Source organism: Carassius gibelio, chromosome B25 (assembly GCF_023724105.1).
Source record: "Carassius gibelio isolate Cgi1373 ecotype wild population from Czech Republic chromosome B25, carGib1.2-hapl.c, whole genome shotgun sequence".
Classification (NCBI taxonomy): domain Eukaryota; kingdom Metazoa; phylum Chordata; class Actinopteri; order Cypriniformes; family Cyprinidae; genus Carassius; species Carassius gibelio.
Window position 1 is genome coordinate 4,760,144 of NC_068420.1, and position 11,542 is coordinate 4,771,685.

Here is an 11,542-nt window from a genome sequence, read left to right on the forward strand (position 1 = left end):
TTCGTCACCCCCTCGGGCGCTCATGCACCAAATTATACCCTCCATGGGAACAAAATGCACAATCAAACAAAAGTCTAAAATAAACTCGTCTGCAGCTGCTGAGGGGACTGGTGTTTCATGAGTGTCTCGGTGTTACACACAATATGTTGAAAGTTGCATAAGTTGCATTAAGACGGTTTGTAGGTATTCATGCGTTGAAGTATAAACATGTTTTTTAACGACAGACAGAAAAGCATGCTAATTTGCAAAGTGTGCATACCCAGATCTCTACTATATGTGCCGAAATGTGCTGTTACCCAATGACATGCATTTAATTTGACCTTTCATTTTCAATTTGAATGAACTGATAGTTATAAAAAAATATTATTTTTACCATTTATTGGTTTAATTGTTGTTTAATCAGACTGCTAAATTTAAGATATTTTGAAATCAAAGTTTTGAAAATTTAAATAATATTAAATAATAAAAACATTATTAATATAATATTTTAAAAAAATAATATATATATATATATATATGTCACATGCACTTCTAAAGTTACAAGTCAAAGGGTTTACAAAAACTGTCTGATATCATATGCATCAGTGTTTATGATGCAGATGATGTATGTTTGCTAGAACCCCACTTTGCATACAAATACCTATGAATAATAATGTGATCGGCTTTTGTTATAGGCAGCATACTGTGATTGTTTTTGCATATGCTTTATGTGCAGAATGGCCAGTATAATTATTTTGAAATGACAATAGTAGATTGAAAACACAGTTTTTGAATTGTATTTGAATATACATGAGGAGATAAGCTTGCAGATGTGCATCCTCGTCCGGATCTCTGTGTGTGACGACTATCAACCTCACACACTTTATTCTCAGGGGAATGAAAAGAAATTGAAAACTCAGTTTTTGAATTGAGCAGCAGGTCACGCGTCTCACCATCAGCACCTTTAAACCTTTCTCCGTCCTTTCAAGAGCCGATTACAGCCCGTTTGGCCCAAATTTCATATTCTCTCCCCTCTTATTGTCCACTTGACACCTCAGAAACGTTTCGACCTACGCAGGGCAAATTTACCCTCGGTGAGTCGTTCTGCAGACATAATGGACCTCAGACTGACTGGCACGGGTCATGAAAAGTAATGAAATGTCTACTGGCCCACCATTAGGAGCTTTTCAGAGAGTCTCGGTGAATAAGGAGCAAGCTCAGCAAATGATGAGTGCATTTACTTGCTTTAACCCTTTAAATGCCTTTGTGAATGGGCTCCATTAGATTCATATTCAATGAAGGTTAATGGTTAATTATGGCTATTAAAGGTTTTACTGCCTTTAAAGCGTCTAATTGTCTTTTTGATGTGACTTACTACTTTTCCTCAACATGCTGTTTGGCTGTTAGATCAAGGTCTTCATGTAAAGAAGATGTTAAGACATGCAGGGCAGAAACGTGCATGATAAAAATCGAACAGAAAATTGATTTTTATAACACAATGCAGATGCAAGCTGTTTTCTTTGAATGTGAAACAATAAGCTTCTATACAGCAGAGAAGGATAACAAAATGCTGAAAACGGTACAAACCAGTGTGTTCATGATCAGGATAATAAAAACATGAAACCGCTCAAAAACGCTATATTAAGTGTTCAGAAACTTGGTCCCATTCAAGATTTATCCCCCATCTAATTCACTGTTTTGAAATGTCAACTCAAGTGTTGTCAAATCAATAAGTCAAGCATTTTAAATTTCAATTATGTTCATAAAATAATTTGTAATTAAAATCCCAAATATTAGAATTCCAAATATTGGAATTCCAAATTTTGGAATTCCAAATTCCAAATATTATTTATTGTTAAATTAGGCATTAGTGGGGAAAAAAGAAGCATTTCACTATTGGTCTCAGACATTTGGAGCACACTGTACAAAACACACTGACAAAAAACCCTGAAAAGGGTCAAAGAGAGGTGAAATGGTCATGAAAAATTCAAATACTACTGTTTTTGGTGCCAAAAACCTCGACTTACATTATGAGTGGACTTTAGGGAAAAAATGGAATGATAAAAAATTTATGTTATGACCCCTTTAAGTCATTTTATGTCCAACTATGACAAAAGTTTCACATGCAGAATATCATGCAATGTCTGTCATCTTGTTTATTATACAAAACCTTGCCCAAGGTGCGCTAGGAAAGTAACGAAGTGATCCATAGACCTCAAACCTCTCCGTGGGCAAGAATCCTCCATGCTTTTTAGTCTGGAGCACATCTGTCTGTCTCAGATCAAACAGCTGCGTGTAGTTTCTGTCGGCAGCACTGAGAGGATCAATAGCGCAGGCTGAAAGAGATTAGACCCATAAAGAACTGATGGGAGAAACATTAAGGGAAATCTGTGCTTGCCTGGTGAAGACACACACACCTTTAATCTTCCCAGTGAGAACAGAGGAGTGAGTCAGCACTGAGATAGACATGATGTCCTCTCTCTTCTGTAAAACAAGTCCTGTCAGAGTGATGAGAAGCTTTCGTCTTTCCACAAAAAAAATAAAATTCAGGTCAGGAGATGTTAGAAGTTGTTAGAAATTGGCGAACATCTCATCTGGTTGAGGTGAGGTGTGCTGGAGCTTTAGAGATCAGACTGTGCTCGAGTCAGGCTTGGAAGAGACAAGAATAGCATACATACATGCTAATCCAATAGATCAGAAACAGTTAATTGAAGCTTAAATAAAAGGTTAAATATTAGATGAATAAATGTACAAAAGAAGCAACTGAGTTTAAGTTGAAGTACTAAAAGTAGCCAAGTAAAACTAAAGCTGAAATATAAATTAATTGAAAAAAAAACAAGTGATAAAAACTACATAAATTACTAAAAATACTAAATTAAAATGAAAACTGAATAAAAAACTAAAACAAAATATTAATAAATAATAGTACATAAAAAATGCCCAAATAACTCTCTTTAATGCCTGTTATAATTTATTAAGTATGACAAACAGAATGCAGTATTTAATGATAAATCTAAACAGATATCTCCTCAGAAACTTATTATAAATTTAATAACAATGTTGATCATGAAATGTATTTGCCCCCCCCCAAAAAAAAGTTTTGGTCACACTTTATTTTAGGGTCCAATTCCCACCATTAACTAACCATTAACTATGACTTTTGCCTCAATTAACTCCTTATTTGCTGCTTATTAATAGTTTATAAGGTAGTTGTTAAGTTTAGTGTATTGGGTAGGATTATGGATGTCATGCATTATATGTACTTTATAAGCACTAATAAACAGCCAATATGTTAATAATAGACATGCTAATAAGCAACTAGTTATTAGTGTGAATTGGACCCTATACTAAAGTGTTACCGAAGTTTAAAATCATGGTTGAAACTGTTTGCGGTTTATTTATATCACAGTAAATGTAAGGCCAAGTCGAGCACGTTGCATTCTGGGATACATGACACCACACAGTGTGCATTGGTTGCATACTGAAAATTTTGGAAAATGCACTTGTATTTCATGCATATTAAAAATGTGCACCCCCTGCCAAGACACATACTGCACCCTGCACAATATAGTATGAGTGGTATTCTGAACATAACCAAAGAAAAAAAGGAGAACGTGTTTCCAGCCCGAGGGCAAACACATTTCGAAGCTCTTGCAGGAACGACTGTAAGGGTAATTGTAGTTTCTAGCCAGCAGCAAGGGTTAGCGTAAGGACACAGTCTACCCAACACCGCCTCAAATTTACCACAATCCCTCTAACAGGCTACCAGAGCAGCAAGACCCCGCTGAGCTCAAGCGGTCCGCTCATTAACACCCCTCCAGGGGTCTGTGAGGGGCAATTCCTCAAACCACCCCTCGGCTCTCGCAGTGCTTGATTCACAGCCACACAGAGAGCTGTAAAACACAAGCACCGTCGGCCTGAACGCAGAGCCCTTCGTGTACTTATTTATAATCCATTGTGCTGTTAATGAAGAAAAACATTATGGGGATGATATATCCGTTATTAAAGGAACAGAATAGTTTGATCATAAAAGAAAATGGTATTTTTTTACTCATCCCATGTTGTTCTGCTCCAGTGTGCTTTTATAAAAATCTGATTTTACCAGGTGGCTGGAAAGTTCCTGCGTAACTAACCATAACTGTTGGAAATCTGAACACAAACGGCATCTGCTAAAAGTAGAAAAGAAATAAGATATTATCATATATTTTTTGGAATAAAGGAGTTCACATTCTGCAGGGTGTCCAGAATTTGCCGCAGTGTATAATGCATACAATTCTCAAAGTAACATGAACATGCAACGAACAATTACTTCATTTTAGCTTATGCTAACAAATAGGACCTTATTATAACGTCTTTTTGGATGCATTAGGCTCTTTCTATATTAGAGTTTAAAAGGCAGGGCTCTATTCAGAAGCATAAAGGGTTCTGCTATGAACTAAAGAGCTCTAATCTGCTGCTCTTTAGTGTTTTTTCTTTATACAGTTTGCTGTTGGTGCTGCTAAAGTCATTTGATATGGTGCAACAGTCTAGCACATGTGAATTTGAACTCGCTAATTTCCAGCTATTATGTCGACGGCTAAAGAGGCAATTATGATGTTTAGAGTCCAATTAGCTGTGCGTCGTGATGTCTGTGTCCCACAAATTGACAGGTTTACCAAGATAGGCACAGGTTAATTATCATATCAACACCACAGTATAACCGACGTGTTTGTTTTCAACATTAGCATGTTTATTTGTAACACGCCCATTGAAAAGAGAAGCAAATCCGATTTCAAGTGTATAGTTTTGAGCAAGCGAAACCTCTTTTAACTCTTTTAACCTCTTTTTATCAGTGCTGAACACAGTCGCACAGACTGAATTCGCGGCTAATCCGGGCATCTCTGAAGGCCAATTAAAAGAAATCTTCTTAGGAGCGTGCCAGAGCGCCGCAGTGGTCTTTAATGCCAGTCTGCTCGTGTCTAGTAAGTGTGCTGGCATTTTAAATGGCCGTCGTTTCACAAACAACCCTCATCAGCTTTGTGCCCCCCGCTGCGTCGTAAGGACAGAGACTCTTGTGTGGCGCGGCGAGACACACACAAACACAAACGCTGAAATATACATGCTGCTAAATTACACAGTCTGCTCTCCCCGGGTCCTTCCCTCTCGCTTTATTTGTTTCAATCTCTTTTTTCATTTTTCTTCTCATTAAGATTTAAACCACACACACACACACACACATAATGCTTACAGAAATCAATAATTCTTGATCATGCCATGATTTAAGCCCTCTTTGAAAGTCCCTACCTCTGATTTCGATAATCGTAATTATGATCTGATTTTTAAGATGTGCTCAAGTTGTGGTCGCAAGATTTTAAAAAGGCTGCGTTACTAGTTTTGTATTTTTCACCCCTTTCCCTTGACGAAATCCATTGGCTTTTGGATTATTGATAATTTAAAATATGCTCTGTAAAAAGGTTTATGAATCTTGCATGTTAAATCTTGCATATTCTCCGAAACTGTTTGACAAGCGCTTACGGTTAAACTTCATATTTGAAATCACCAATGAAATCTGACAACAACTGTATCATATATGTTGTTTATTTTGCTTAAATATTGTTTAAAAAGCTTATTTTTTAATATTTCAATTAGCAACCTGGACTTCTAACAGCAGCTGCAGTGACTCAATGAGTTTACTGATTAGCGATTGGCTCTTTTACTCAGAAGGCGGAGCTTCGTTCAATAGAGTGGCCATATTGAGCGTTGCATTTTGCCCCATTCAAAACAATACAAGTAATACGTCTTGAGGATTCTGTAGTCTTTGATTAAAGTTAAGATCACCTAAAAGTGAAAATTTGCACAAAATGTACTCACCCTCAGGCCATCCAATATGTAGAAGAGTTTGTTTCTTCATCAGAACAGATTTTGTGAAATGTAGCATTACATCAGTGAATGGGTGCCATCAGAATGAGAATGAGCTGATAAAAACATCACAATAATACACAAGTAATCCACACCCAACCATTAACCTCCTGTGAAGTGAAAAACTGCTTTTCTGTAATAAAGTGTAAAACCTCTGTAGTCCAAATTTAGCCATTCATTAGAAACTTTTGCATAACAGACATTTAATTGTTTGATCAAAATTTTTGCTAAGGGCAATTTAGTAATCACTGGATATTGGTAGGGATCATGTCATAGTGTCTCTACTAAATTCTGCTCCCTTGAAAACCGTAACAAGCGATGTCCGACTTTGGATTATTTGACAGATGATAGGAAAATAAAACGAAACGTTCAATGTGTGAAATGATTTGTGACTCCACTCCGAAGTGCCGTTCTAAATCAAATGTTGTGTGATACAAGATCCAATTAGAGAGCTTTGAAACAGTGAATAATTTTACAGCGCAATGGTTTAACTGATATTTGGGGTCTCGAAAAGCTCTGTTTCACCCATCACTATACCTGCTTTTTAAAATCATAACAAGCAATGTCAAAATTCAAATATGACTCTTTTGATCTGGTTTTTGCTAGTGAATCACTTGAACTAATTGATCGAAGTCACAAGTTTGAATCCGTCTGTGTTTTTTTAGTAAATAACTCAATAAAATAATTGATTCAGTTCGTCTGTTCCTCCACTTTCACGTCTTCAGCAATGTTTTATTTTACTACATTGCCAGTACTACTACAGGCTTAGCTCGCTAGTTTTATTACATTAATTGACATAAAGGAAAAAGGTATCCTGTTTACAAGTAAAATATCCATATTTCCATTCCAAAAATAACATCCGACACATAAATCTACAAACATATTCAGGCGAGGTAACAGGTTTACTGCTAACAAATGAAACACTGCATTAAAATGACAAGCTGCACCTTAAAACACACGTCAGATGGAAGAAGTGTGCCTACATTCTGACTACATTGTGTACAGCTTTCCCACTCCAATTGGAAATCATTTGAAAGCATCCAGTCATCCCATACCATTTAAATAAATGTTACATTTATCAGTATATATTGTAATAAATGTTTGAGAAATGATTGTTGTATCTGATTGTATTAGTCTATATATAGTCAATGTAAAAGCAGACTATACTTTTACTAAAAGCTAAATCTATTTGGCTATATTTGTTGACTTTAACTAATCGTCTGCGTGGCCTGTGGTAACAGTCGAAGAAGAAAAATTGCTTTGAAGAAAGATTACAAAGACAAACTTTTACATTTGCAATAGCAGTTTCAATAAAATCGTGCACAATGAGAATTTAGATGGTGTATTAAGAGAGTAAATAGAGATGTTGACTTTAAATGTATTTCATAGGCATGCTGCTTTGCCAAAAAACGAGTGGCCTACTTTACGACTGAATGTCAGCATTTCCAAAAAGAGAAGCGTGAACAATCCTTCAGCCCTGTAAGGGGGAGTTCAGAGCGCTTGGAGAAGTGCAGGAGCGCAGCGTGAACCCAGCTCATCCCCGACTTCACAGCGTCTTGTTGTGGCTGATAGGAGGGGAGCGAGTGAGCCTTTTTTTATGTGAAAGCAGGGCTGCATCCCTGGTTGTGGAGGATTGTGGTTTTTCTGTGCTTGTCCCCCTCTGAAGTTGCTGTTTTTGTGTGAAGATTTAGTCCTGTTTTTTTCTTACCATTCCGCAGTTCGTCCCCGCTGTGTCCTCTGTGGCTTGAGAGAGCGGGATGCTACCGTCTTTTAAGTTGGTCTGACCTCAATACAACAACTTCCTGTCTTTGAAATCATTTCTGCGTCACAGCCCTCAAACCAGCTTGAAAAAGATGAACGTTCTTAGTGGATTATCTGCAACCAGTAGAAGTGCAGATACATGTCAGCCACATATACTTTTCGGTGTCACCAAGACTTACATGACAATACTCACTGGTTTAATATGACTTCTGTAGCTTGTTTATTTATGTGCTTTAATGTTTTTGTTTCACATGGGGACATGGAGGAACCTATGGCGTTCATCACATATTTGAAGCGATTACAAGTTTGAGGTCAGTAAGAGTTTTGTGGATGCATTCATTTGATTAAAAATGAAAGCTAAGACTAGAACATATTTATATTTTAAATAAATGCTGATTTAAAAAAAAAAATACTATTCATCAAAGAATTCTGAAATCATGATTGCCACATAAATATGAAGCATCACAAGTGATTTGATCATTTATAATAAACACAATGATTCTTGCAAGGATCATGTGACACTGAAGAATGGAGGAATGATGCTGAAAATTCAGCTTTACATCACAGGAATAAATAACATTTTACTGTATATACAAATAGAATACAACCGTTTTAAATGTTAAAAATATTTTACAATATAACCGTTTTTAGTGTGTTTGTGAAATCCAGGCTAAAGTCTCAAAATCTAATTTTATTTCATTAATTTCACTGATTTCAGTGTTTGATCACATAAATGCAGCCTAATTTACTTCTTAATTTTTTTTTAAATCGTATCCCCTGTAGTGTAAATGTGAAACAAATTGAATGAATGAAAGTCATATGGGTTGACATGAGGGTGAATAAATGACTTATATTTTTTGGTTGAATCCTATAACCCCAGTTTGCTGCAGTGCGTCACCAGATGCTTTGAATAAACGTGTCTGCGCTGAACACCAGATTTGTTACCACACATTTAAACCTTTTTTAGAATGAGAACATTTGGGAAACAATCCAATCACTTTGGGTGAACCTGTCCTACATGCAGCGAGGTGATCGTCTCTGTGTGTCCTCTGGGTCAGTTTGATTGACAGCCCCAGTGTCCCGCCTCTGTTTCTCTGCCCCCTCGGCTGAGTTTTCCCGGGACATGACCGGAGGGCGGAGGCGTGCTGTCTCGGTGACGGCTGAACTGTTGCGACCGCATCAGAGCTGACTGCACCGTGCCAAATTCACACTCTGTATAATTAACGACAGGAGACAGCAGACATTGCAAATTTAATCAGCTCCTTCACGTTATTTAATTTAGTCCCTAACTTAATACAGAAAAGACAGATGCCCCCTCCCTGTACCTCTCATTACACATTTAATGACTGATTGAAGCTGAGTGTCGAATATAAAAACGCTTAGTGAGAAAATACACATAAACAGTGAACTTTTAGATCGGTTCTGTGAACTGGACACATATGTGTGAGAGATCTGGACTCAAACAGCATGATCTGGCTCCAAGTAATAGGTTTTGTCCATCTTACCCTGATCACATTAAATCTGGTGATGTTTTCTTACCGTGCAGTAATCCTAGATAATCCCCGGAGTTTGGCCAGAGTGGGATTTATTCCAGAGGAATGAGGGAGAGGGCAGGAGGACGAAGAACGAGGGTTTGAAATGGCATTCTCATTGTTTTACAGTTTGTATTCAGATATGCAAAATGCATATGCAAAAAACATGCATGCAATACTGTATACCTACAAAGCAATGCACTAACTACTAAAAGTTAAAACATTTTCATTGGATTAGAAAAATAAGTTAATAGCATTAATAAGCATAGTGCTTACTACATTAATAGATATTGTGCAGAACATTACAGTGCAGCAATACATTTATATTCCATCCCAAATATTGCCTTCATCTTCCAGTGCCGCTTTGGTTCACTTAATGTGAACATCATCCTGTACAGAGTCTGTCGTCAAATGACATCTCTTCCTGCTTTCAGCTCTGACAGCAAATAAACTCGTTCTCAATGTCACTTCTCCATCTGTCAGATTTCTGGAGCCATTTATACACTGCAGCGGCAAGCTGTTTCTTCTTCCGAGTCTGTAAATTGAAGGCTGTTCACTGCCATTTTAAGGGCTTTAAAGAGACTGGAGCATTCCTCAGAATCAACGGTGACATACATATACCTTTCTCTGTCAGTCTCAAGAAGGTTGGCACAAGACCTTATAGTTCATATATATGTAAAAATGCTTAAAATATACTCATCCTCAGGCCATCCGAGATGTAGATTGTTTCTTCGTCAGAACAGATTTGGAGAAATGATGCATTAAATCACTTGCTTACCATTGGAGTCAATGGGTGCCATCAGAATGAGAGTCCAAACATCTGATTTAAACACCACAATAATCCAGATGTTATCCACACCACTCCAGTCAATCAATTAACTTATTGTGAAGCCAAAAGATGTGTGTTTGTATGAAAGCACTCCTTTATTAATGATTTTAACTTCAAACAAGTCCTCTACCCATAATACTGCTTTTCTAAAAGTCATCTTGCCTGAATCAGGAGAGAAATATGCACAGATCAAGCATCATTTAAAAATTATGGATTAAATATGGATTATGGATTCATCTTTTGGCCAAAAGTAAAGGATCCATTGGTGAGCAAGTGATGTAATGCTAAATTTCTCCAAATCTGAATAAGAGACAAACTCATCCAAGTCTATGAATGGCCAGAGAGTGAGTACATTTTCAGCAGTTTTTCATTCTTGGGTGAACTACTCCTTTAATTTGTGTAGTTTACAGTTATAAATTGTGGTGCAAGAAACTGCTCTTCCTGTCATCCAATTCACAACATCTTTTGCATCCAAGTACATTCCAGTTCACATGCATGAACTCAAAGGATCCAACTCTTAAGTTTTGTCCCAAATCATTATAAACCCATCTCCACTTGAAGAAAACAACTTTAAATCATGTAAAAGTGTTTCCACATGTTTATCCTGCCCCTCAGGCCGCTTTCAGGCAGCAATCGTCTTTTTAGTCATTATTCAAAATTGCCAAATTAATTCTAATAACAAAAAAACACAGTGCCTCTTCATTTCCAGTGAAGTGAGCACTCGTTCTTCTAAAGAGTGCTGAATAATTGGCTTCGTCAGGGCTCGCTGGAGATGTACACCACATACGGCCCTCAAAAGATGAGAAAGAACAGCTTCTGTGTCCCCTTCAAAAACACAAAGAAGTTTGATAAATGACCCACGGCCAGCTCAGCTTTGGTCAGTTTGTTGAACAGTAGTCGTTCAGAATTCAAAAGTAACTTTATCTTCATTACGTCTGACATCTTTTTTGCACTTCAAGCATATTCAGTGTGTGTGACTCATACACAGGTATCCCTTTGTTCCTAGTGAGCTTACACATTCTGTATGAGCCGTTCACCCACGGGGAAGACAAGCAAGTGTGTGCTGTGCCCTTGGATTAATCGCTGAATTTCAAGACCCAAGGGCACCTGAGCTCCTACAGTAATCACATGTATTACGTGACCTCTCTGCGGTAATACCAAGGATTTCGTTTTGTATTGAACATTGACACATTTTAACCATTATATGTAATTATACGTTCAGAAAATTGATGAAGTCAATTGGACAATCTCCAAATGTGGTGGTCTGGAAATATGTCGCTCGTTCACTCACTTACTATTCACTACGTGGTCAATGCCATATTCTACTATATGAGTGAGCAAAAATGAGGACACATCTAAAGACATTTCTGCAAACTTTGTTTTATTATATGACAAACTGGTAATGGTTTACATTAACTAGCCCTTAGGTGTTGTTCTGCATGTAAACCAGTGGATGGCACTATGAGTAGCTAATCATATACACAGCATCCATTTCCACCAGCCTCTTGCCAAGAGGTTTTTGCTATTGTTATTTCCTTTTAAC